The 26,010-nt window shown below is 42.9% G+C and overlaps 1 pseudogene; it reads right to left on the minus strand.

Moving 5' to 3' along the window:
* Window positions 1-2,213: 2,213 nt before the first annotated feature.
* Window positions 2,214-24,966, minus strand: LOC138160748 (zinc finger protein ZFP2-like; annotated as a pseudogene).
* Between the last annotated feature and the right edge of the window lie 1,044 nt (window positions 24,967-26,010).

Below are 26,010 nucleotides of genomic sequence, written 5' to 3' on the forward strand. Positions count from 1 at the left end.
AAAAAAGAACCGGCTCAATGGTCTGTTTGACTTGGTAAAATTCGGGTTTATAATCTTCACCACCACACCCAGAAAAAAAAAGCGACTACTGAACGTGCAAGTTATTTAACCCCCTGGTGTTTTAAAAAAAAAAAAAGAGAGCTATAAGCAGGCTTCATCCTGGGTAGCCATGGAATATTTTAGAGGAGTCATAAGAAACCATATTGGAGAAAAGTTCAATCCATTTTTAGGACTTCATGAACTGCATGAAATATGCAATGTCTAGTGAGGTCTGTGCCATCCCTCATTAATTGGATCCATACATTTTATCTCCAGGACAATTTCGCCAATTTACACACATGAGCGAGCTCCAGGTGAAGGCCTTCCCACAATGAATGCTTTTATAAGACTTCCCTCCAGGGTGAATTTTGTGGTGTCTAGTAACCTGCCTCTTCCAAGAAGAGTCAGATCCTCATTGAGCACTTTCATAAGTCTTCTCTCCACTATGAATCCTTGATGTAAAGGAAGAGATGATCTCTAGCTGCAGACCTTCCTAAATGAGTCCTGAGAGGGCTTGTTCAGAAGGTGACATTTCTGATTTCTAATAGCTCTATAGCCCATCTGAATGTCTTTCCACTTGCCTTACAGAATTATGGTTTCTATGTCCTATGAATTGTGATGGGAAATAAGGGATAAGTTTAGTCTGAATAGTTTTCATATTGATTATATTTATGAGGTATGTCTTCTAGAATAAAATATTAGTAAAAGAAGACAGCAATTTCTCATGAGAATAATACACTTTCATCAGGTCAGATTCATACCAGTAATGCAGGGCTAGTTCAATATAGGAAGAATATCAGCATAATTGATCATATCAATAACAAAACTAACATAAACCTTATGATTATCTCAATTGATGCATGAAAATCTTTTGACAAAATACAACACCTATTCCTATTCAAAAACATTATTAGTGGCAGCTAGGAAGTGAAGTGAATAGAGCACCAGCCCTGGAATGAGGAGGACCTGTGTTCAAATCTGGTCTCAGAAAAGTAACACTAGCCATGTGACCTTTGGCAAGTCACTTAACCCCAATGGCCCTGCCTTTCCCCTTCCAAAAAGTAAAAAAAAAAAAATTATAGTGGGGCAGCTAGGTGGCACAGTGAATAGAGCACTGGCCCTCAAGTCAGGAGGACCCGGGATCGGGTTCCGGCCTCAGATACTTAACACCCACACACAAAAAAACTGGCCATGTAACCTTGGGCAAGTTAGTTAACCCCAATTGCTTTAAAAAAAAAATGTCAGATACTAATCCAATGGGAGTGGAGTTCTGAACTGATCCAACCATCTTGAGAACAATTTGGAACTATGCCAAAAGGGCTATAGAAGTATGCATACCCTTGGATCCAGCAATACAACTTCTAGGTCTGAATCCCAAAGAGGTCACAAAAATTTGGAAAAGGATCCATGCACAAAAATATAGCAGCTTTTTGTGGGGGCCAAGAACTGGAAATTGAGGGGATGCCCATCAACAGGGGAATGCCTAAACAAGTTGTAGTATATGAATATGAGGGAATACTCTTGGGTTATAAGAAATGATGAACAGGCAAACTTCAGAGAACAACCAGCCTTTGAAGGGCAGGGCCGATGATGAGATGAAATTTTGGGCAAGAATAAGGCAACTGAGAAAGTTTAGATCTGACCAAAAAGTAAAGTGTCTAGAAGAATTCTGGCCCATTGTATTCTAATCAAGTCTGATGGGAACTGGATTCCCCCCTCTTGTCTAGATTGTTCCAAGACAAGGGTGATCTGGATAGAGGTAAGTCTCTTTGTCCAAAACTGAGTCAGAATTCATGTCCTCTAGTCCCTCATTAGAATATTTCATTATAATATTCATTCTCATTAATTTTCAAGCAATCAGAGTCGATTTATGCCTGGTGGTAACACTTACTTATCTAAGGGTATATAAAACTGTTAAGAGACCTCCAGGATTCATCTTTGGTTTACAAGAGATAGCTAAATGACTATTCTTTTGTTAATTAGTCACTAGCCATAATTAATTAAATGATTACGCAGAAATTATATGTCTTGGATTTTGTTTTAATCAGATTTGTATAATAAGGTGAGAGTGTACTTAAAAGCTTTTATCACATTAGGATTCTGTTCACTGTGGATTCTCTCATGTGCAGCAAGTCCGGTGCTTCCTGTAAAAGCCATTTCCATATTTATCACATTCATAAAATGTGGATTCTCTGATGTACTGCAAGATCAAAGGTCCTGGTCCTTCTAAAAGACTTTCCACATTAAATACATTGGTAAGGTTTCTCACCGATGTGGATTCTCTGATGTACAACAAGGTGAGAGTTCCTTCTAAAAGCCTTTCCACATTGTTTACATTCATAAGGTTTCTCTCCAGTGTGAATTCTCTGATGTGCCAAAAGATTGGAGCCAGAAGAAAAAGTCTTGCCACACTGATTGCATTCATAAGGTTTCTCTCCAGTGTGGATTCTCCGATGTACAGAAATGTTGGAGGCAGAAGAAAAAGTCTTGCCACATTGACTGCATTCATAAGGTTTCTGACCCGTGTGGATTCTCTGATGTGCAGTAAGTTTGGAGTTCTCTCTGAAAGTCTTTCCACACAGATAACATTCATATCGTTTTTCTCCCAGTATGTATTCTCTTATGTACAGTGAGTTGGGAGTTTAGTCTGAAAGCCTTTCCACATTGAATACATTTTCAAGGTTTCTCACCAGTGTGGATTCTCTGATGTACAATGAGATCAGAGTTCCTTCTAAAAGCCTTTCCACATTGATTACATTCATAAGGTTTCTCTCCAGTGTGGATTCTTTGATGTACAGCAAGACTGTACCTAGAATTGAAAGCCTTTCCATCTAGAATACATTCATAAGGTTTCTTGCCAGTGGGGGTGCTTTCATGCTGAGTAAGGCTGGAGCTTTCTGTGAAAGTCTTTCTGCATTTATCACTTTCATAAGGTTCCTCTCCACTGCGGATGCTCTGATGTACAGCAAGACTGCAGCTGCAACTCCAAGCCTTCCCACACTGATTACATTCATAGGGTTTCTTGTCACTGTGAATACTGTGATGAATAATGAACGATGAGTCTTTATCACATTCCTGACACTCATGTGGTTTCTCTCCAGTATGAATTTTTTTTAGGGCAAATCAGGGATGATTGTTGACTCAAGTCTTTCCCAAAATGGTGACAAGCATAAAGTTTCTCTCCTGTGTGGATTCTGTGAAATACAGCACAGATTTGTCTCCCTGTGAAGTCACAAGGACCATCACTCATGAAGCTTCCCTGGTGAGTTTCTTTCACAGAAATGCTTAGCTTTTCAGTAGTCTCTTTCCTTTCAGGTCTAATGTCTCCTTCTGCAAGAAACAAACAATAAAACACACAGAGAGACACATGTACACACAGATAGAATTATCATCCCTTCCCTCCATTGTGAGAAAGTAAACTAACTGATGTATATCCTACTTCCCCAGGCTAAGAGAAAAGTCTTTGAAGTTAAAAGGACAGAATCATCATTTGAAACTGCCATTAGCCCACATCTGCAAGACAGCTTGGCTTACAAAGAGCTTCACACACAATCACATCACATCTTCACAAACACCTGTGACACTGGCAGACCCAGCATTCTCAAATCAGGCCATGACCTCAGAATGGCTGAGGGAGCTGAGTCCCAGCAACTGAGACAGAACTCCAACCCTGCAAATGGACATGTTCTGTTCATGGAACTAAATGGCCTTTCTCTATTCTCTACAGTATTTACCTTTGTCTTCTTCTGTTTTTTAGAAAAAATATTTTATTATAGGATGTTAACCTGTTCTCTTTCTTTGGGTCTTCCTACTCCCTGAGACACAACAATCTTGAAATTAGGCCAATCAATAACCCTCCAATGAGGCTTAAGTTCAAGGGAAAAGAGTCAATGTGGAAAACTTCACTGTTGCCTTATTTTAAGAAATTGCCACAGCAAACACCCACCTTGAACAACAATCATCATGATTAGTCAACAGCCATCACCATTGGGTCAGAGCCTCTACCAGCAAGAAGCTGAAGACCCAGTAAATGCTGAGATAACAGTTCACTTTTATTAGCAATAAAACATTTTGAAATTAATGTTTATACATTTTTCAGATATAATAGTGCTCTACATGTAATAGACAACAGTATATTGTAAAAATAACTTTTATATTCACTGAGGTACTAAAAACTCAAGGGACTCCCTTGATATTCATGCCACTACAGAGCTCTGGAACTGAACCTGCAATATCTCAGGGGTGTGCCTAGAATTCTCCTCATTCTTGTTCTGATTTTGACACTGTCCTCCCTAATTCTACTCTACTTCTTAAACCATTTCCACCCTCACTCCTTGAGTTCTCTTATATCCCACTGAACTAGATTAAACACTCTGCTTTCCCTTTGCTCCTACTTAGATACTGCTGAATGGAGAGGGAAAGGAAATCAAAAAGCAGGCTGCCTGGGTCCACTATAAATTGAGGATTCATAATTTCAGTGTGGAACCCACTGTGGCAAAGCTATCCTTTGATATCTCCCTGACTCAATTGGGGTAGCTAGGTGATGAAATGGATGAGAGTACTGGTTTGGAAGACTCAAGATCAGCCCCAGCCTCAGACACTTACTAGCTGTGTCACCCTGGGCAAGTCACTTAGACCTCCTGCCCTTGCTTTCCTCATCTGTAAAATGAGCCTGAAAAGGAAATGGCAAATCAGTATAGGATATTTGCCAAGAAAACCTGAAATGGGATCATAAAGAATCAGAAATGACTGAAAACCACATAACTGACTGCCTTTCTCATTCACCATAGCAGTTTTTCCACTTATTTTCATTCTTTCCCAACTGTCCTTATTGCTTGCTCCCATTGTCCAGACCCACACACCTCAGCAGAGAAAAGTTCTGTCTATATGTTCACTGAAAAAATTATCTCCTCATCTCCCATATATTAAGTGCCTTTTTTTCCTTTTTCATACCACTACCTGATGAAATGGTACTCCTGCTGGACAATGCAAACTCCGTTCCACATGTAAATCATCCCATTCCAGGACAGCATCTTCCTCAGTACACTGCCTCTCCAGCACCTCCTTTTCACTACTTTCTAGTCTCTCCCACACTGATGACTCCTTCCCCACTGCCTGTATCAGCAATGCCATATTCACAATGCCTATGGAAATTATAGATATGCTGATATAATTATCCATCACAAAATACATCATGCTTGCCATATGGGGGAATAAGCTAGAAAATTTATTAAGATACCAAAAGACTGAGTCCCAAAACCAGAAAGTGAAAGCCATCAGAGTAGTTATGAAATTGACACAGGTAGATAAAGTAGAAAGCACCGACATTCTCAAGCCTTTAAAACAGAACAGGCTACCTCAGGCAAAGGTCCTCCTCTCCCCACTCACAGCAACCACCCAGCGTCCGGGAAGCGTGCTCCCAGCAGCTCCAGCCCCTGGCAGTCCTCAGCAGGAGTCCTTAGCAGAAATTCTGGCTAACTCAAAAAGGGCTTCGCGCTGCAGCTGCCTCTGCTGCTGCTGCCGCCGTCGCCACCACTGCTAGCCACCGCAGGAGCTCTAGTTTGGCTTCCGCTTCCTCTTGCTCTGCCCCTTCCTGCTACATCAGCAAGTCCAATGGGGCATGGAAGATCTTTAAATCCCATAACCCTTACACTGCCACAAATAAAACCATTGCTCTCTAATCCTCAAAATAGAGTCACTTGATACATTCAACTGCAGATATTTTCCACTATCATTCTTCCATTTCATGGCTAAAAAGCTGGAAAAACCCATTTACAACTGGTGTCTCCAATTCTTTCCTCTCTTTTATCTGAAATTCTCTGCAGTCCAGGCTCCTGATTTCATTGTTCAGCTGAAATTCCTCTCTCCAAGATTACCAAAAATCCCAAAGTTGCTAGGTCCACTGGTCATTTCTTCATCCTCATCCTTCTTGCCTTCTCTGAAGCCTCTGACAGTCAATAGCCCATCTCCCTGTCCCTCTCTCCCTCTCTCTGTTCCTCTGTTTTAGGGACAGTCCTCTGTGCCCCAAACCCAAATCATTCTCTTTCCCCAAACCCTCCAATCTCCCTACTTTCCTAATGCTTTCCAAGGCGTCCTCCCAATAGTACGGACTCACAAATAAGACATCATGCACTCCTCACTGACTTTCACACTCCTGAATCCCAAATTCAATCTGCAGCAGAGTTCTGTGATACAACATAGGTAACATCTCTCCCATCCACCCCCTTCTCTCCCAACACAGCCACTGCCTTGGTTCAGGCCCCAAACACCTCACATCTGAGGTATTGCTAGAACCTGCCACTGGGCCCATTTGTCTCAAGTCTCCTCCACTCGTCATTTCTCCATGCACTTATCAAAGATTATCTTCCTAAAGTCCTTGACTGACCATGACACCATGGCCTCAACAACCTCCTGAGGCTCCCTAGGAAAAGGACCAAATAGAAAATCCTCTCTAGGGCTATTAATCACCTATTCCTTCTTTACCTACCCCTCCCCTATCTTCTAATTGCCTCTCACCTCATATCCCCACTAACCATGATATGATCCAGGGGCATGGGCCTCCCTTCTGCTCTGTGAACAGGGCACTCCACCTCCTGACTCTCTGGGCTCTCTATGCCATCTCCATGCCTACAGTGTTCACGCTGGCTTCCCTGAAGCCACAGCTACACCACACCTTCCTCAATAAACCTTTCCAGTCCTGCTTCACTTTCATGCCTTCACTCTCTCAATGAGCTCCCATCTCTCTTGTCCATCACAGGTTTCTACATTGTTGTTGGCATGTCATCTGCCCCAGCAGTCTGTGAACTCCAGGACAGCAGGGGATGATTCTTGTATCACTTTATATCGCTGGTGCTTAGGAGAGCAAATAGGAGGAACTTAATCAATGTTCACTGACTTGAAAAAAGTCTAAGAAAGAGCCCATATTGGAAAGCTTAATTCCCTTTTGCACTTTCTATGCCCTCAAATTACAAATAACAACTTTTTTTAGAATCACAGATTTATCACTGGAAACTTTAATTGCCATGGTATCCAATTTCCTCATGTTACAGAAGGGGAAATTGAGACTCAGTTCAGTTTACTGATTTGTTCAAGTACCCACTGCCAAAAATGTCTGAAAAGGAAATCCAAGTCAGGGGTTCCTGTCCCCAAATCTCGCACTTGCTTTGCCATGAGGCCAAGAATCACAGCTCTCATATACTTGCCTTCACCTCACTCACCTGGACAGCAGCTCCTTGGGCCTTCTTGTTCCAGCATCCATGTTGCTTCCCTTTCCTCAAAATAAGAAATCAAATATTCTCTGGGAACTGGAAGCCGTGAGCATGGGGAATCAGGGATGAGCATGGAGAAAAACATGGAATTTAGTTCTCCTTAGGGGAAACAGTACACATACAAAGCTACTCCATTTTGAGAATCACTCCATCATGTTCACACATAGCTGACTTATTCTCCCATTAATGGTTGTAATGCAAGTAACCAAATTGGGATATGCCAGATCAGCCTTGAGTTCCAGCAAATTAGACCTAGATAAATTATCTTTGGCTCTTGTCTCCCACCTGACTCTTCACTCCCAGAAACCTACAAAAACCTTGTTACCCTTCATTCAGGGAGTCACTGCGTCTTCTGGTGAGATTCTCCTGCTGGGGAACTCAATGAACCTGAGTTAGTCAAATTCTGATTCTTGGTCAGTCTGTTATTCCTGCCATTGATAGGGGCATGCAAGCAAGGAGCACAGGATGGTTCCCAGAATCCTTAAGCATGGTTTCCATAACGTTTCTTTTGGGGAAATTTGGGGAGAGGTCGGGGAGAAGATCATGGAGCCAATTTGGAATCAGAAAACTTAATCTTGGTGCACCTTCTTCGTAGGAGGATGGACTCATTGCAGAGTTTCCATTATCTAGAAATTAGAGGCAGCTGGTAGTGCAGTGGAGAGAGGCCTGGGCCTAGAGTCAGGAATGCCAGGGTTTAAATCTAGCCTCAGACACTTTGTTAGATGTGTGACTGGAAAAGTCAGTTAATCTTTGTTTCCTTCAGTTTTCTCAAGTGTTATATGGGGATAATAATATCAAATAAGAACATAGTATTGTAAAGAAAGGACTAAGCACAGCAGTTGGTGAACAGCAGTGAATAGAAAGGCTTATTCCCATCCTTCCTTTCCCACCATCTGTGCTGGAATGTGGAGGTAAAGTAAAAGGATGATTAAGGACAAATGTGTCACACCAGGCACAACTAAGAACTGTACATTATGAATGGATATTTCAGGAAAAGAATAATATTCTAAATACTTGGTGCCTCCCAAAGAGGAAGGGGGTACAGGGAAAGGCTGCCTGAGAAGTTTTCAGAGATTTGGCAGAAATAATTCATGTCCAGGGAGAGGCTGAACTAAATAGTCCATGGGATTAGTTCTGTATCTGAGATGTTTCAACACTGATCTCATCTTTGACCTCAAGCTACCTAGAATTGGCAAGAGACAGCTTCAGCAGCAACAAAGAAACCTTCATATTATCTTCACAAAATGTACTGACATTTTATAGGAAAACCAGGCAGTAGGAGGGATCCTGTCTCTTGGAAAGAGGACACCAGAACTTTTCCTTTTCTATTAACTGATAAATACTCCAAAGCCAGCACACTGAGATATCAGGATAGTCTCTTTGATAGCAGACTCAGAATGGCCTGGGGAAATGTCCTTACCCAAGGAGAACAGGTTCCATGCATTCTCCAGCATGACCTCCTTGTACAACTTCTTCTGAGGATGGTCTAAGAGGCTCCACTCCTCTGGGGTGAAGTCCACACACACATCCTGGAATGTCACCAACTCCTAAACCATCAAGAGTCACAAGATTTAGACCTGGAAAAGGACTCCAGAGTTCATGCTGTCTACCCTCATCAAGGGAGAAGAGGAAACTAAAGCACAGAAAGGAGATTTACCCAACAGTCATATCCTTGTTGAGTATCAGAGTCAACACTTGAAACCATACTCATTAAGAGCTTGATGAAATATTGAGAAAAATATTTGATATGATCAGTTGGAATCAAGTTGAGGAATGTCTTACTATGGAAAGTGTCTCTCTGTGGAATCTGGGACAAAGTATGTGTTTTATCTATAAGGTAGAAGGATCTCTGGAGGAGAAAGAAAGAAGATAATGTGATATCTCTTACTTATCAGAACTGATAAAAGCAATATGGAATAAATAAAATTCTGTGAATTTTGTGAGAAGCTGGCAAGTACAGAGTATGGGGGGTACACAAGGGGTAGAATGCTTGATTATAGCAATAAGAAGAAATAGATGATCAACAAAGTCTTATCTAGACAAAACATGAAAGGGATTCATCAGACACATTAATGACAATCTGCATTGAACTGAGGGATGTGACACTTTCTGGCCAAGTGAAGGAGAGTTATCTCTGGTTACACTGAGGACTTGAGTCTGCCTGGGATATGATGTGTCATGGTCAAAACATCGCCTGCCTTCACTTCATGACTGCTTTCATTTGGCAGTAACATCTATGTCCTTAGTATAATATTTAGTTACATAGTTGGTCATTTTTGTTGCCACAAAGAGTTGGATATGACTCAACATCCATAATGATAACAAAATTATGAAGGAGATATTTTACAGGGCTGAAGACAATAACAAAATTCATTTGGAAAAATAAAAAGATCTACAATAATATCAAAGAGAATGGTCAAAAGAAGTAAGGATATAGGAAGAAGAGCACTTCCAGATGTAAAACTATAGAATACAGCTTTGGTCATCAAAACTATGTGGTATTAGTAAAGTAAAAGAGAGAGATAAATGAGTGCAACAGTTTAAAAAAGGAGATTCAGCATCCTCAGAACCCAGTAACTCCATGTTTGATAAAGTGGGTAAAAGACTACTTAGGGTAAAAGAGAAATTGAAAGAATCCACCAATTACCTCCTAAAAAAAGACCCAAAATCAAAACTCCCAGGAATATTAGAGCCATATAGCAGATCTCCAAGTCATGTAGAAGAGTACAAGCAGTCAGAAAGAAGCAATTCAAATGTCATAGAGCCACAGTCAGGCAAACACAAAAGTGAGTAGCTTTTACATGAAAAAATCAGAGTGTGTGGAATATGATATTCAGGAAGACAAAGGAACTAGGCATTCACTGAACAGAGGATAATCAAGCATTTCTAACAAAAAGCGCAGAACTGGACAAAAATTTGATCTTCAAATACAAGACTCAAGAGAAACATTTCAAGGTAAACAGGAAAGAGAAAAACAGAAGGGACTCCGTAAGGTTAAATTGTTTATATGCCCATACTGGAAGATGATACCTGTAACTCTTAAGACATGTAAGACTATTAGGGCAATTAGAAAGAGTATACATTGACTATGATGAGATGATATTGAAAAAAAAACAAAATTAAGGAGTGAGAAAGAGAATTATAAACCTAGAAGCAGGAAGGGAAGGGTAGAAGAAGGTGAATTGTCTCACATAAAAGAGGCAAATAAAAGGTAATGCAATGAAAGGGAAGATGGGGCTATGGGAATGGAGGGCTTGAGTATTACTCTTATCAAAATTGACTGTAAGAGGGAATAACATACATGCTTAGATGGGGATAGAAAACTATTTCATCCTACAGGGAAGTAAAGAGATTGGAGTAGTCTTGCATATTTCAGTGTCCTTTCCATTGTGTTTGAAAATCTTTCTCTATATGGCTTTTAGAACTCTCTTAGCCTCAAGGACCTGAAAGTATAACAGAGGAAAACAACAGAGAAAAAAAAAACACAAAACGATGAAAATGGGTTGGAGAAGAAGTCACCCTAGTTTTTTAAGGGTGCAGAGAGGTCCCAAAGATGTTGAGCCAGGTAAGAAATGAGATGGATTTGTGAACTGATCCTGTTGTTATGAAGAGCAATTTGCAACTATATTCAAAAAGTTACAAAACTGTGCATGTCCCTTGACCCAGCAATAACAATACTAAGTCAGTATCCACAAAAGATTTTTTTCAAAAACAGAGAAAAGGGCCTATTTATATGAGGGTATTTATAATAGCTGTTTTTGTGGTGGCAAATAATTGGAAATTTAGGAGGTGCCCATTGATAGGGGAATGCCTTAGGGGCAGCTAGGTGGCACAGTGAATAGAGCACCAGACCTGGAATCAGAAAGACCTGAGTTCAAATCCAACCTCAGACACTTAACACTAGCCCTGTGACCTTGGGCAAGTCACTTAACCCAACTGCCCTGCCTTTCCCTCTCCAAAAAGCAAAAAAAAAAAAAATTAGGGGAATGCCTTCACAAATTGTGGTATATGTTTGCAATGGAATATTATTGTGTTATGGGAAAAGACAAGCTGGATGATTTCAGAAACACCTAGAAAGACTTAGATGAACTAATGTAAATTGACGTAAGGAGAACCAGAACAAAGTAAAAGTAATATTTTATGATGAATAATAATGAATAACTTAGCTCTTCTCAGCAATGCCATGATATAAGATAATCCCAAAGGAATCATGATGAAAAATGCTATCCCCCTCCATAGAAAGGACTGAGTCAGAATATAGACCTAAAACATATTATTTTTTACTTTCTTTCTTTTGGGTTCAAGTTTTCTTTCACAAAATGACTAATAAGGAAATGCTTTACAAGATTGCATATGTATAACCTGTTTCTGATTGCTTACTATATGCAGGAGGGCTAAGAGGAAAGAGGCAGGTAGAGAACTGTGACCTCGAAATTTAGGAATACAAAATGTTTTTATATGTAATTGGGGGAAAATGAAATTATCTTTAAAAAGTCTAAGAGCCAATCGTGGCTAGGTGGCACAGTAGAGCAGAGCACAGGGCCTGGAGTCAGGAGGATGTGAGTTCAAATTTAGCCTCAGACACTAACTAGCAATGTGACACTGAGCAAGTCACCTCACCCTGTTTGCCTCAGTTTCGCCTATGTAAAATGTGCTAGAGAAAGAAATGACAAATCACTCCAGCATCTCTGCCAAGAAAACCCCAATGTATGACAGAGTCAGACAAGACTGAAACAATTCAAACACAACAAAGAGCCATTCTCCAACAGATAAATGGTCAAAGGATATGAACAAAAAATTCTCAGAAAGTACAGCCAAGTATCCACAACCACATGAAAAAATGTTCCAAACCATTAATAAGAGAAAAACAAAGTAAAACACTGAGCTTTCATCTCATACTTTGTAAAATTGCCAAAAATGACAAAAAGTACTACCAGTAAATGTAGGAGGAGGTGTGGGGAGATGGACACACCAATACAATGTTAATGGAGCTAGGAAATGGTGTAAGATCATGAAGCTCTAAGTTCAAATCCAGCCCCAGACACTTACTATGTGACACTGGTTGGGAAGTCACTGAACCTGTTTGCTCCAGCTTCTTGAACTGTGAAGTAAAGATAATAAGAACACCTACCCAATAAGGTTTCTGTGAAGATGGTCTAAAGGGGATTTGGGGGAGAATGTAAGTCACTCAATTATCTTTGCAAAAAGGACCTGCAGAGGCCTCTTTGACAGGAACTGAGTGTCTCCTTCAATACCCCTCTTTCACCCATTTGAAAAGAAAACAGCCAGAACTTTGAATAGTTCCCCAAACTCAGCCCTTTCCCTACACTTTCTCTAATAAGGGAAGGTCTAGGCCCTTAACAAATGCTAATTAACAAACAGCTAAAGAAGGTACTCTTTTCTTAGGCCTGGTCCAGATAGCTCTGGCAAGGGATTTTGAACATGTGAATGTGACCCAGAAACTAACTTGGTCTGTTTTCTTGAGTGGCCATATTTTCCAGAAACACTGGACCAAAATATGTAGGAGGCCAGGAACACCACTGATGGGGTGCTTGGGATCTGTGTTTGTAACATCATTTTGTAAAATCAGTCTGTAAAATCACATTTCCCCCTCCCCAGCCTCAGAGCATTAACTCTGCCCCTTCCCCCTGCCAGCACTCTGCCCGCTAACAACTCATGAACTGTTTATCTCTGCTCTGTTTATCTCTGCTTGGAACAATAACAAGCTACACCTACCAAACCTTCACTAAACCATCTATAAACATTTTAGCTTAGGCAAATGTTATCTCCCCTTAGTATAATGGCCAGCTGCATCTATGAATCCTTCAATGCACTATCTATAGGTTAACTCCTTGGCCAATTATACACATACTGAGTCTCCATTAGCCTTGGTTCCCAACATTCATCTTGTCAAACATGACACTGATGGGTGGCAGACTAGGCACTTCTCAGTCAGTCTTGACCGAAGCTGACTTAGTGACATTTCAAGCCTAAAACCACACCTCCAGGTAGCCCCTCCTTGGTCTATTTCCCAGTGAATTATGGGCAATATGCCTGCACAGTTGACATTAAAAGTGCATGTTCCTTTAAGCACTGACTACTCCTTAACTCCTCCCTAATCCCACCCTTACTCACCTAGTTAGCATAATTGCCATCTGTTTTACTGTCTTGACTCCTTAAAACTATTCTTGTGACTTTTTTAAGTTTGCAGGTTCCCTAAGAACCCTTGCCCTCTGTAAAGTGTAACAATAAACTTTTACAATCCTGACTTCAAGATTGATTGGGCCTACTGAATTCATTCCAGACTCAGGGACTCTGGTCCTCAGAGCCCCTGTATAACCTTTTGCCATTCCCCCCATCACCACCAACCCCTGCCCATAGTATTTGCTCCTTTGTCCCCTCACTGGCCCCTCAGTGTGCCCTTGAGAGTCAAATGAGCTACAAGACAAGGGCCAGTCAGTGTGCTCCAGACCGAGCTGTTTGTGCAGCTCAGACCCCTGCAGGATAAGCAGAGCATCCTGTCTTCCAGGTCTGGCAGGAAAAACATAGTCAAAGAGCCAAAGGGGAGAAGGAAGCAATTCTAAGGATATGTGGGGAAGGGGTGCCAGGCATAGCTAAAGGAGCAAACACAAGACTTCTACAGAGCAGAGAAAAATGAGTGAAGTGGTCTTCCTTGTGACTTAGGGTTCATGAGGGAAAACTGAGAAAATGCACAGGAGAGGGCAGCAATTGGGGGCAGGAGGAAGTTAGTGATTGTGATGCCAAAGTCCGAGGAATCAATTCAAAGTACAGAGAACAGGGAGGTTCTGTCACTACTGTTTGCAATTTCCTGCCTATTTTTACAAAGAAATAGTTCATACTTAAGGGATTGCCAGCCTCATAGACAATCCTCTTTGTCTATGGAAATGTCTCTTCAGTTGATATTGGTCAAGTCTGTGGACAGAGTGCACTCACCTGGGATGGGGGCCTGTAGCTCCAAGGGTCCATTCTCTCTAGTTCCAGGTTCTCTGCTGCGTCCAGGCCTTGGCCTTGGTCTCTGTAGACTGAGCAGGGGAAGGAGAACGATCCCAGGGCAAGAGGGCTGACCTATGGGGATTTACAGGGGGTGAGGCCCTGCCCTGAGGACAGAGAATGAAACCCAGAGGTAGGGTCCAGCTGGGAAAAGAAGGTGGTCCCACCCTTACTCCTCTTCTCTCCCCTTCCTTTCCCCTACTGTCCTTCAGAGAACCCAGAGTCAGAAGGGGTTTGGGATCCCAGATGGGATGAGACCAGTCACAGCCTCAATGGCTCCTGAATCAGAGATCGCCCTCTGACTGGGTATGGGACCTGGACCCCAAAAGATCAACCCAACTCCTCAATCCCACACATCCCCACCTACTCAAAAATCCTTTCAATTCTCCTGGCATTGTGGCAGCCTAAGGAGCCCAGGAGCCCAGCCCTTCCATTGTCAGTTATTTCTGGACCACTCCAGGCTACTTCCAACCCCTTAATCCCATTTAGACTCCTTCTAGGTTACCTCCAGAATACCCCAGTCTATTTGGCCCCCTCAATCCTATCCCAAATCTTCCCACAATATTTTCCCCTATATAAAAAATCAGTTGTCCCTTCCAAATGCACAGATTCTTAAAAAATTGCTTCTATTGGCAACACAATAAACCTTGTCTCTGACTGAAAGAAAGCTTAAGTGACCAAATTCTTCTGAGGCAGACCCTGTCCCTTTACCCTTGCATTTCAAGGTTCACTCAAGTCTCTCATTTGGCTTTCAATCAAGACGGAATTCCTGAGTCTCTATGGGTAAGATCTGAATTTTGGGAAAAGGTGACCCAATCTTAAATGTGGGGAGAGAGACCCCAGATTTTCCAGAAGATATTGGGAGTCTGAAAAGAGTTAGCACTGGGAAACTTGTCCAGTAGCCAGGCTAGGGAGGGAGGATTGCTCCAGGGGCACCTAGAGCTGAACTCACCACATGATCAGAGGAGGAGGAGGAGACCCAATGGTATGGACTGCCAGCAGAAGCCAGCAGGCCTGTGAGAGGCTGGCTCAGACCTGCCTGGGACCTGCACCCACAAGGCAGTGATCTCAGGTCCAAATGAAGGCAGTGTGACCTCAGGTAGGAGGGAAGAAGGCAGAGAGAGCTCAGCTGCAAGGGGAGAGGGCAGAGCAATCACAGCACAAGTTCTAGTTTTCAGCCAGCCCACTCTGGGAGGGTCCTCCTACTCTCTGAGGCCCCCAGGAAGGGCTGTTTCCTCCAATCACATCCAGAGGCAGGAATTCAGGGTCCTTTCTGCCTTTCCTCAACAAGTCCTGCCCCCCATCACCCAGAATGCCTTGGCATTCATGGGGCAATCACATTCCCACAAGAAGCGTGGTACGAGCTCCCTGCTTGGGTACAAGGACGCTGGCAGAGTTCTCAGGGGAAACTAGCATAATGTAGCAACAAAGTATTAACTAGAAGCCTTGGGACAACTCCATCCTGTTCTGGGGAGGTTCAGGGAGGTTTGGAACATCCTGCCCAGTACTCGTACCCTGATAACAAGGATAGAGTACATGGCCGTCACATATGAGGTGAATGGGAACGAGGCATGGTGTAATCCCAAAGACAGTGGCTTATGATGACTATGCAGTTTTACACTATATATACTGGACTCTTAGCTGAATAAAGATGACTCAGTTTTCCACCATACTGGAGTCCCATATCATTTATGATTGTCACCCTCTGAGTAAGTAATCTTTTATCTATCTTTTCACCTAACTTCTCCTTCTCAGCTCCGCTGCTGGCCAGCACGGCTTCTCTCTACCACTACCTCAGACACTGCCACAGAAGGGCAGGGGTCCCTGGGGGGCTTGGCTCCCCACACCCAAACAGAAAGGTCTTCTTAAAATTAATATTATTGATTTTGAAGCAAAATATACCTAATTGTATACATAAGTTTTTAAACATTGTAGCCACATACACTATCAGCTTAATTCATGATTTATCAGCATTGAGTTCAAAAGAGGAGTCAATTTTCTAAGGATACAATTGGATCAGCCTCTAGGAATTATTATTCAAATTAAAAAATAATTACAATAAAAGAAACATTAGAAACATAACAATAACATAAATAGTATAAACATGTATCATTCACTCCTGGAGTGTGTCTCACTATTGAGTGGATAAATAAACCACAGTTGACTGTCTGTACCCTATGCTCTCTTATTCTGGCTGGCCTTAGCAAGAACCCTGACAATTCTCACAATAGGATCAAATAAGGTAATATTTATATGGCTTCTGGCACATAGCAGACACCACAAAACCAGCCCCTTAACCTTTGCATTCTTCTTATAACTTGGTCCTCTTCCCTCTGACCCAGGAACACTGGCCTCCTGGCTGATCCTTGACCAAGATTCTCCTTGGTCTTTCCAATGGCTGTCTCTCATGCTTGGAATGTCCTCTCTTCACCTGGGTCTCCTGGCTTCCTTCCTTCACATCTCAGCTAAAATCTCACCTTCTGAAAACAAGCTTTTCCTGGTTCATGAAAGTGCTAGAGCCATCCCTCTCAGGGTGCTTCCCATCTATACTGTAGAGAGCTGGTTTGAGCACAGTTGATGAGATGTTTCCTCCCAATTAGACTTCTGTGTGAGCTCATAGAGGGCAGGGGCAGTTATTTTTTTTTTAACTTTCCTTGCATCCCCAGGAGGTTAGCATAGTCCTTGGCCCAGAGCAGTCACCTTCTAAATGCTTATCTATGTGAACTAAGAAATGGTAAATGAGAGGCATTCAAAGAGACCTGGCAAGATATGTGTGGTCTGAACCAGGAGGACAATTTCTACTCTGCTGACAGCACTGGAAAGGCCAACCTACATCTAACAGGATAACAACCTAACATCTAAAAGCTCCCTTGACTCTCTTGGATTCCATCTTTGCTGATGCTGATCTGGTCTGTGGATAGACCTGGGATGAGGATCTCTGGGTGCTAGGGGCCATTCTCTGGGACTCTAAACTTTGGTCTTCTGCAGACTGAGCTGGAGAGGTGATGGGGGTACTTGGGTGCTTGTGCTTTTAAAAACCCCAATTCCAAGATCACATTTCTCCCTAGCTTCAAAATACTGTCCCTGACAGTTTTCTCCCCAGCCTAAGGACACTATGCCTAGCAATAACTCAAGAATGGGCCCCAGTAAGACAAACTACCTTTCCCCACAATTACTCATGAGTGGCCCCAGTAAAACAAACTATCTTTCCACATCACAACAACAAGCTGTCCTCTGAAGAAATTCTCCTGTAAAAACAGGACTATCTTGTAACCACAGAATTATCATGAATTGACTTCCAAAGTTATCATATTTAATGCAGAGGTCAAGCTATAGATGTCAACTCTGAAAGCTATCTTGCTACAGTCATAACAGACCAAAAGTATAACCCTGGAAAACCCCTTCTCCTGGTTTTAAGTGGTGAATGATACCTTGACAAAGGTTGTAAATTATCTTCTAATTAGCATATCTGCCAGATAATCCATCACTTTTTCTCTTTAAGTTTGGCATCATTCCTATTAAATGGCAAGTTGCTTAAGGAGTTCTGCCTGCCATAATGGCATTGCAATAAAGCTTTGCCACCTTGACTTAAAGAATGCTTGAGTCTGTGAATTCATTGCAGATTAGCCTGTCCAGTACTCCAATCATTGGAGGACCCTGAAACTCTTCAACGGCATCATTGGGACAAGACAAGGATGGGGGAGGGGCGGTGCGGTGCGGAGACTTGTGTACCTTTCCTTTCTAGGCTGGATGCTGATCTGCTCCAAATTATAGATGGTGAGGCCTCAAAGGAGTTACCTGGCCCTGCCCTAGTAATGGGCAAACACACACACACACATACACACAAGGAAAATCCTGAGCTGAGACACACAGAGTTTCTCTCAGCAAGCATCTGGAGGCTGGACTGCTACTGCTGGACTGAGGACTGAACTGAGAATTGAAAAGAACTAAGAAGAGAAATGAGAACTAGAACTGATGCAGAACTCAAACTTTTGGTGGCAGAACTTCTTCTGAGAACCAAGTGGAGCTTCTGCTGAGACCTTTCTCCTGGGAACTTCTACTGAGAGCTTCTGAGAAGCAGGCTGAGGAGCTACCTTGAGTGAGACAGGAGGATCCCTGCTTAAGGGAACCTGTTCTGTTGTGAGGGTTTGGGAATGTGGGTGTTCACTGCATTAACCATGGTACCAACTACATGTGTACTATAATGACTTTGACTTTTTGGTTCTGGAACTCCGTTTCCTAGTATTCCAATAAGGGCTTAAGGTAGACTGGACATTGTGAGCTTCAATATGGAGCAGGAACTGCATGGAGAGCTGGACAAGGAACTGTATGCCTTTGAATTCAGGTGGCAGTTGGTTAGATTCTGGCAGTAGGTGGGACCATGGAAGAGGAACCATGGAAGTGACAGCCTGCTTTGCATCAAGATGAAAAAAAAAAGACCTCTCCTTGGGTATATAATGCTTTATGATGAAACTGAAACTTACTTGCAATTTAAGTGTGGATGACCTTTGAACTTTACCCCTTGAGAGGATACTGAGTAGTGACTGATGAGATTGTAACTTAATTGTAACTTAGGGGTGGAAAACTTTTGACCTTTGGACTTTGTGATGGTCAAAATGAACACCTTGTTTAAAAGAGAACTTTGACCTTTGTACTTTGTGATTGAATTGACAACTTAGTAAATGATTGTTACAAAATGAATGTACTTTTTTTAAAACTATGTGACCACTCTGGTGAAAACTACCTGGCCATTTTAGTAATATGTTTTTCTGTCTTAGCATTGTAAATGCTGTATTTTGATTTCTGTGAATGTTTTGTCTTAGTTTATGGCTGAATAAATAGAGTTCACAATATTGTGTAATCAGAACTTTGAAAAGCTGTTCACAGCAGCAATACTCTGGCTTTCCTCGGGTGATACAGCTAGTAAGTATCTGAGACCAGACTTAGACTCAGGAAGATGAGTCTTCCAGATTCCAAAGGGCTCTATCCACTGTTCCACCTAGCTACCCCCGACATTAAAAGGCTTTAAATGACAGACAGAGCAGTTCATATTTGATCCTAGAGCAGTATGGAGCTATTGAACTTTATTGAGCAGCAGAAGGATATGGGCAGAGTGTTTGAAGAATATCACCTTCAGCATTTAGCAATGTTAACCATCCTCTCCTCCTGGGTTTTTGTAATACTCCTCTAACCCTAATGCTGTTTGGTCTCCCATCCAGGCATTTTGGATCCAGGAAGTTGATGAGAAGACTGTTAGTAAGTGAGTGATTCTTTTCCTTTCCAGTGAATGGGACTGTCCTAAGATCCCTAAGTACACAAAGGATAAAGTCTACATATTCTTTATTCGCAAGCAAAGGGATGAGTCACTGGGGCTTCATTTATAAGCTAACCCTTCTGTCAAAAATAATAGTGTCAGCACATCAAAGAAATAAGTGCCAAAATGTCTATGCCCTGCCATCTCTGTCATGCCTGAGTTGCTTATTCTAGGATTAAGAAACATACATTCACATGTGTTCACCAAAAGAGATGAACTTTCAGGGTACTTTGTCACCTCAATCCAAGCACTAAAAAATACAAATTTGGGCATATATGATTGCCACTTCACCCTTAGATCTCTCTAGATAACAAGAAAAATTCCTGTGCACAGTGGTTTGTGGGATATGCCCAGGCTTTCTAAAAATAAATCTGACCTTCATCATTTTTACATAAAAGTGGAAAAAGGTTTTTACAAAATTTGTGTCCCTGGAGGGAGGGCGTACAAAAGGAGTTCTTTCCATGTAGGGGCAATGAATTCTACTGGATCATAAATGGAGACTAATGCTTTCTTGGTTTTTTTCTCCCTAAATGTCTCATACTGCATGGTCAAGTCCTGCTTAGTATTACCAAAGGGAGAGGTTTGTAAAGCTGCAAATGTCCAGGAATGGGCTTAAATAAGTAAGTATGAGGAAAGGATTAGAAGGCTGGGTCCAATCTAAGTCCTGTGTGACCACAGAGCAAGGACTTCTCTGTCTTGTTGACTCTGGAGTAAGCAGCTATTTTCCCAAGCTGAAGAAGCTGAACTGCCCTGGGAAGTATTTGTTGAAGGCTGGAACACAGTAGGAGACCTCTTATCATCCTACAGACAATAATAATCTCTAGCAACCTCAGCCTCCAGGCTGCTGATGGGGAGGGAGAGTTAAATTTGTCCTAGATCCACTGCCACTGAACCCAAGGCTTAAGACTGGAATCCCTAGAAACTTAGGAGACTGTCCCTATTCTTTTGGAATAAAAGTTGCTGATGTCCTCACTGGTCCAGCAGCTGAGAGAGGTGACTTCCTCCCAGAGACACAGAGAGGGAGGCTGGCACCTGGGTCAGCACAATAACATCATTGGCATCTACACTGAAAAAGAAAACACAAAAGTCAAAACACACAGAGTTTACTCTAATGACTTTCAAGAAGAACTAAATGGAGTGATATAAGGGGACTCCAAACACTGAACTTTCTTCTTAATATGAATGTTTCCTAATCTGGCAATATGCTCTGAAGGATCTAAAGTGAGAATTAAATCATGATCCAGGATCCCATGACCCCTCTGCATGTGCTGCCTTCCTTACCTGGGAGCCAGAGCAGGAGCAGAGGAGCTGAGCCTCTGGCACCATCTCTATGCTGTGCACTGTTCAGTGCTGATGCTCTCCAGAGGCAGGGACCAGGAAGGTTGTTAAAAGGTCTGGCAGGAGGGCGGAGCATGCAAATCAGCCCATTGTCCAAATCAGGGATCCCTGAAATCTTGGAGGATCATGGGGAAGAACAGCAGGCATTTCCTTGCTCGGGTCTCCAGGTTCTTGCCATAAGGATGTTCACTCTGCTTCCAGCTCTTAGTGTAACAAGTAAAATGGAACTGCAGGAATTGGGCATCTGAGCCAGAATGAGAATCAGGTGGCAAGGCCTTTGTGCCAGGTGGCAACACTGTAGAAGCTACATCCTCCTCTAGGAGAATACCCCAGATTATTTTGCTCCAAGATCCTTTGACCTACATGCCCCTTCCCGTGCTCACTTTCAAATTGAATAAGTTGACCTATGGCCTGGTCAGGGGTCCAGTGCTGAGATGCAGCATGAGTCAGATGAAGACAACATGTACCAGCCAATTCCACAAACCATAGTATATGCAAAGCTATTTCTCCTCAGTCCCCATCCTCCTCTGTCTTCCCTTTATGCTGTTCCCTTCTGCAGCCCTCCTCTACCGTTAATAACTTCCCCTTCATTCTAGGTCACTTTCTCTCACATTTTTTCCATTTCTGGTGGTGCCTGAACCTTTGATATTTGTTGAAGACCTCTATATTTCTCTCTTCAAGGATCACTACTCCTTATCTTACACTCCCTCAAACAAAGGACCAGAAGAAGAAACCACTTCCTCACCAGCAGCTTTCAGAGCTTTGAAGGGGCAAGGGAAGCCCCTCTGTGAGGAATAAAATTATACAAACCAAGGCCCCAACTCAATATGACCTTTCTATTACCCTGAGCTGTTTGGGAACAGGGATCCTGAGAACCTGAGGGCTGCTCCTCTCCTGGGACCCTGGCCAGGCCCTTGAGGGAGATATGCTAACTGCCCAACTCCTGGAACTAGCCATTCCAAGGAAACATTGTTCTTGGGGGGGCTTGGAGGGATTGGCCTCCATCCCAAGCCTCACACAAGATATGATGCTTGCTAAAAACACCTGGCAGTATGCCCTCTTTGTTCTCAGCACTACTTAAACTGTAAGATTCAGACCCGAAATTGTAATCTCACCCATGGAGGAGACGTCCTGCCTGGGACTCTCCCGTGTGGGACCCTGACGGCTGTACATGGATTCTCCATCTTGTGGTGTCAGGTGTTGGTTCTTCCCCACAACAGTGATGCTTGTAAATACATATATCCATTATTAATCATAGTTGACTTCTCCAATCAGTCAAAGGTAAAGGAATATGTGGGGAAATGCTTGTTAAGATGGGTACAAAGCAGAGCACTAAGTCCCGGGGATGCAACTGAAAATACAGAAACAGTCCAGCCTGGGTAGATGCTCTTATTCTAATGGATATTATAACTGAATAATTAAAATGATGATGATGATGATACAGCCGTCTTTCCTTGAGTGCCTTCACGTTTGCAAATATATTCAAATGTTATGCCGTTTTATGATTACAATTCATCTAGGAAGTAGGTGCTATTACATTACAGTACTCTGAGGGGGTACTACCCCCATTTCACAGATGAGGAAATGGAGTCAATCAGAGGTAAAGTGGTCTGGTCAAGGTTTCACAGCTAGTAAAGGTCTGGAGCAGGATTTGAAATAAAAGTCTTCCCGAAACTCACTCCAGGCCTCTATCCATGGCAGTACCTGGGGATGTATCAATATGTGCATGAACATAGAAATCCATTTATCCAGATGTGATTTGCTGTGTTATGCTCCCAATGAAACAAAGTCTCCCTGTGCAACTTGGCATCTTCTCTAGGACTCAGGGTCTTTGGCTCTTGCCCATGTCACTGAATAGGAAGGTGCTCTATGGAGATCCCAGAGCCAGCAGGATCAGAAATAGCCTGATTCTGGGCTTCCTGATTATCAGGTCAGCTCTCTGTGCATCTTTCCCTGTTGTCTTTATCACACACATTTATGTCATTGATGTCTATAGTGTTTTTATCATCTGTGTCTCTCTCTGCCTAAACTGGGTCCGGAGATGAGTACTGAGTGAGCATAGGGAGATCCCGATAACATTTCAAGGCCCTTTTCAGCTGATGAAGGCCCAGCCTGTCTCCCATACATGGATGGGGGAACCAGGAATATAAGAAGCTGAAATGGGGGTTGAAATCACTCCTTCCATCACCAAAATGGGGGCTGTGAGAAGGGCCCTAAGTGTAAAAGAGGAAATGGCTACACTCTCTGGGACCTCAGAGGGAAGGAGGAGTTCCTGGGGAATCACATGCAGAACAGGTCATTTGGGGGCAGGTGACAGTGTGGGTGTAAGCTAGTAATGAGGACTAGTAAAAGGGGTGTTGTTATGAATGGAGCATTTCCCAGGGCCTCAGTGGGGCACACACCCACAGAAGGCCCAGGCGGGCCATCCAACTCTCTTTAGAGACCCAAGGAGTAACTCACCATTGACTGGAGGGGCCAGTAAGCCTGCACCCTTCATCCTTTGCACTAACAGGGCATCTTACTGGGTGTGGCCAGTGGTTTGTAGTGTTTGTCAGGGTTGGGAAAAAAGAAACCTGGTCTCTGTCATTCCTACAAACAAGTGGAGAAGAGCTTCCCCATCATGACCTTGGCTTCACAACAGGAAAGATCCACCAGATTCAGAGTTAATAATTTCAACTACACATAAAATGTCAGCAAAAATGATGTCAGCCAAGTCAGGGTTCATCTCCCCCCCCCCAAATTCTGCCATGCCCATCCCTGTATTTTGCAAGTAAAGATAATGCCCAGACCCTGCCCTGCCTATAGGATCATGGTTTATGAATGTCTGTGCAAGATGAGATTTGATAGAAAGATGAGGGACTAGACAACAGAGAAGGAGAGGCCCTGAGTGATGTGTGCCCAGCCGAGTACAGGGGTAGGGGTAGTTCTGACCTAGGGAGCCTGAAGGAAATAGCTGCTCCCCTGACCACAAACTGCTGAACAGCCCAGGGTGGTTTGTGTTAGGGGTGAAGCACTTTCATAAGTCTGAAGAGAGAAATAATCTCTACTATCCTCAAGTTTTCCATTGCTGATGGTGAAAGTGCAATCTGTCTCATACCCCCTGCCCCTGAAACTGTCAGGCAGTCCAGATCCAAGCCTGGTGGCCCAGTAGATGAGGAGCCTAGAAACTGGATCAGCATAATGGTTCCTTCAGAACCTAAGAAAACAATAAAATTAAAGGAAGAAATAAATGTATGAATTTGCAATTTAAAAACTGTGAATAAAACAATTTTTAGAGACCAAAGAAATCCCACATAAGTGACATTTAGTTGAATGTCCTATAAAAGTGAGACATGTTTCCCATACACTTCACAGTCCCAAATCAGAGGCCTGGCCATGCTTGTCTTCCCCTTGTCAGGTGGCACTGTCTCTAGGCTCCCAAAGCTCCTGGATAGAGGAGTCACTAAGATGTTATCTTTAAACATCTCAGCTCTTCTCAGTCCCTCCAATTTTTGTCTTACCCTGAGTCCAGAAGACACACAGCCAGAGGAGCTGGGAAGGGGAGATGATCTTGAATCTTGGAGACCTTTAGAGACAGCACCTGAAACCGAGGAAGATAGGGAGAAAGGGAGAACTCTTATACCCTAGGCAGGACCTGTGAAAACTCCCTCAAGTCTCCTTATGCAAAAGAGAAACCAGGACTCCTAACAGGCTCATCTCAGGGATTCAATAAACCAGATTAAGCCAATCTGGCTAAGACAAGCTCTGGGGACTTAGTCTCCCTGGTTTGTGGGTTCTAAATTAGGACATCAGAACCAGGAAAGTTCAAATTTAATGAATAATAGAGGAATAGGTTCATTTGGTTATAGGTAACTAGGAGGTTCTTGTCTCTGTCCCCCATAACTATATTCCCTGAAACCATGAGAAAGCTCCAAGGCCTGGGAAGGTGGCAGAGACAGCAGAAACTCAGAACTTGAAGCCTTTAGGGGTTCCTCACCTTACACTGCTCTTGTACATACCCCACTAGTCTCTAGAGAAAGTTTGAATTCAAGGAGGCAATGAGAAGGTTGAGAATGAACAGATCTTAGCCAGGGCCCATGAAAAAACCTAGGAAAACATCATTCCAAGGTGAATGGGCCCTGCCATTCACCAGATAAGGCTAGTATGGTTTCCCAAGCTTTAAAGAGGCAAAGATTATGTCCAGCCTGGTCTCCACTGGCCCATTCCAGACATGCCTTGTAAGGGAAAAAACAGGCCTGCAGGAATGTTCCATCCCATGCCTGTCTGTGCCTTTACTTGGAAGGTGGTTATGGGTCAATCATTTTGCCCAAAGGGAGACCATGTAGGGGAGGGAGACAGGCTTAGAGGCAGAGACAGAGAGGCTGGAGGCTGAGGCTGAGTCCTTCACTTCTGGCTAATCATTCCTCTCCTGGGCAATGGCAATGGGCCCATGTTTGTTCTCATTGTCTCCAGTCTCTCTCCAATGAATTAATCAAGATTGAATGAACGAACGAACGAATGAATGAATGAATGAGTGAGTGAATGAATGAGTGAATGAGACAGAAAGTGACCAGACAGTGACATTGATGTGACTGGGTTAGAAGGGTCAGTGCCCTGACATCTGCAGGATCTGGGGCAGAACCAAGAAATGGCAAGTCATGGAGGAAGGTTCTGATTGACCTTAAGCCTTTAGTTCTCACTCAAGTAATAGGGAAACAAGCTCTAGAAGAGGAGAGGTTTGTAGGCTGGGCCAGGACTGAATGAAAAGGAAAGGAAAAGTAATATGCATTTATATGTCACCTACTATGTGCCAGGCTGTGTGCTAAGTGCTTTACAAATATTGTCTCATAAAACCTTCACAACTGAGAGGAAGGGGCTGCTGTTGTGCCCATTTTTACAGAAGCAAAAGGAGCATGAGGGACATGTTCAGGGTCACACAGAAGCCCAAGGGCTCCCCAACAGGAGCTTGAGCTCAAAATAAGAGAAAGTCTCCTGATGTGACATTAAAGGTTCAAATGAACTTGACCCCTCAGAAACTCCCTGCCACATGCCCCTCCCAGG

The sequence above is a fragment of the Petaurus breviceps genome, unplaced genomic scaffold, assembly GCF_028583685.1.
Source record: "Petaurus breviceps papuanus isolate PSGF00001 unplaced genomic scaffold, PetGlider_PUasm1.0 182, whole genome shotgun sequence".
NCBI lineage: Eukaryota > Metazoa > Chordata > Mammalia > Diprotodontia > Petauridae > Petaurus > Petaurus breviceps.